A 2,500-nucleotide genomic window follows, 5' to 3' on the forward strand; every position below is an offset into this window, starting at 1 on the left:
GGGGTAGATAAGACTTTAAAAAATATAATAATCTTTAATTTTTGTTTTAAGTTAGCGATTTCTAAGTTTACAATGGCCTAGAGAGAGAGAGAGAGAGAGAGAGAGAGAGAGAGAGAGAAGGAAAAAGCGGGAGGAATGGAGAGAAGAGGAGAAGGAAGACGGAAGAATAGAAGAGAGAGGAAAGAAGGAAGTGAATGGAACAGAAGGATAAGAAGAGAAGGGGTAGAGAGACAGCGAAGGAAGGAGGAAGGACGGAAAGCAGAAGGGCGGGAGGAAGGAGGGGAAGAGAGAAGGAGGAGGAGAAAGAGAGGAAGACAGACACACGGACAACGGACAAGGAGGGAGAGGGAAAAAGAGCTTAGGAAAAAGAATGTGATAGCGAAGGAGATGGAAGGAAGGAAGGAAGGATGGAAGGAAGGCAGGGAGGAAGGGAGGACGGAAGGAAGAAAGGAAGGTAGGACGGAAGGAAAGAAGGAAGGAAGGAAGAAAGGAAGGAAGGGAGGAAGGGAGGACGGAAGGAAGGAAGGAAGGGAGGAACTATACCGATGAGAGATGAGGACGGGAGAGAGAAGAGAAAGAGAAGGGCAGGAAGGAAAAACAAAAACAAAAAGAAGGCGGGAATAGACGGAATGAGGGACAGAAGGGAAACAGTATAAGGGGTGGGGAAAGAGGTAGGTAGGAAAGAAGGCAGACAGGGAAAGAGGTAGGTAGGAAAGGAGATATATAGGGAAGGAGGTAGGTAGGGGAGGAGGTAGGTAGGGGAGGAGGTAGGTAGGAAAGGAGGTAGGTAGGGAAAGAGGTAGGTAGGGGAGGAGGTAGGTAGGAAAGGAGGTAGGTAATGAAAGGGGAGGGTTGGGGGGGAAATGAGTCAGAGAGGTAAGAACTCAGGATATTAATAGAATGAAGAAAAACCAAACCAGGTGTGACGCGGGTAGCGGGGGGATGGGGAGGGGGAGGGAAAGGGAGGGGAGGGGAGAGAAGGGGGAGGGGAATGGGAGAGAGGGGAAGGGGAGAGTAGGGAAAAGAGAGATGGGGAGGGAGGACGGAAGGGAAGGGTTAGGTACACAGAGGACGAAATAAGAAGAGGGACTGGGTGAGGAAAGGAAAGTGGGAAGAAGGGAGGGAGAGAGGGGGGTGACTAGAGGAAAGAGAGAGAGAAGGGAGGGAGGAGGGTGACTAGAGGAAAGAGAGAGAGAAGGGAGGGAGGGGGAGAGGAAATGAGAAAACGAATAGGATGGGGAGGAAGGGAAAAAGATATGGAGGATAGGGAAGGATGGAAGAGGAAAGGAGACGAAGGAATGAGAGAGAGGGAAGATAGTGGGGGAGTGGGGGGTGACAGGGAAGAAGAGGAGGGGAAGGAACGGAGAAGGGGAAGACGGGAAGAGGAGGACAGGAGAGAGGGTAGAAGGGAAGAGGAGGAAAGGGGAGATGGAAGCAGGGAAGACGAGGAAAGGAGAGTGGGAAGAAGGGAGAATGTGGAGGGAAGAGTGGGTATGGAGGAGAAAAGGAAGGGAAGGCAGGCAGAAGAGGGAAGCGGAGGAAGGAAAAGAAGAAAGAAAGGAGGGAGGCAGGAAGATGAGAAGGCAAATGTGGAAGAAGGCAAACAGGAGTACAGAGAGATTAAAAGGGTAAGACAGGGGATGGGGGGCGAGAGGAAGGGTGAGGCAGAGGAGAGGCAAGAGTGAGGCAGAGTAGCGAGAGTGAGGGTGAGGCAAGGGAAGTGAGAGGCAGGGACACTGAAAGAAATAGGGTGATACGAAGGAAGAGCGTAGGGTAGGACAGGATGAGGCTGGGGAGAGGAGAGGGGAGAGGAGAAGAGAGGAGAGGAGAGGAGAGGAGAGGAGAGGGGTGGGGAGGGGAGGGGAGGGGAGAGGAGAGGAGAGGAGAGATAAGGCAGAGCAGGGAGTCAGACAGGAAAAGCAAGGGTAAGGAGGGGTGTAGAGTGTGACAGGCAGAGAAAGGAAGAGAAGAGAGCCAGGGTGAGGCAGAAGAGGTGGGAGGCAGGGTGAGGTAGGCAGAGAAGGGAAGGGACAACTAAGTCGGGGTGAGGGAGGGTTAGGCAGGGTGGGTGAGGCAGGGTTAGGCAGGGTATACAACAAGAGGCCACCGTGACCTTAACTATCCACCCACACGATCAATAATGTCTCACACACACCCTAACTCACTCTCACTCACCCACACTCACTCATCTCACTCACTCACTCATCTCACCCACTCACCCCATCTCACTCACTCACCTCACATGCCTACCACACTCACCTTACTCATTCCCATTTTATTTCAATCTCATCACTTCACTCACCCACACATTACCTCACTCACTCACTCACTCACCCTCACATCCACATCAACTCACCTCTATAATAAACTAAGCCTCACCATTTATCGTCAGTTACCTCTCTCTCTCTCTCTCTCTCTCTTTCTCACGCCCACTCAGCTCACCTGCCTAATTAACTCAGGCACCTCATTATCACCCAACAATACTTACCATTTTTATTAC

General features: G+C 51.6%; 1 protein-coding gene across 2 annotated transcripts in view; it reads left to right on the forward strand.

Annotated features, from left to right (window-relative positions):
* LOC145392413 (uncharacterized) overlaps window positions 1-2,500 on the forward strand; it is a 40,465-nt gene that overhangs the window by 26,842 nt on the left and 11,123 nt on the right. The gene's annotated exons all lie outside the window — the stretch shown is intronic.

The sequence above is a fragment of the Coenobita brevimanus genome, chromosome 22 (assembly GCF_032717465.1).
Source record: "Coenobita brevimanus isolate Jiangsu-jjx chromosome 22, ASM3271746v2, whole genome shotgun sequence".
Taxonomy (NCBI): domain Eukaryota; kingdom Metazoa; phylum Arthropoda; class Malacostraca; order Decapoda; family Coenobitidae; genus Coenobita; species Coenobita brevimanus.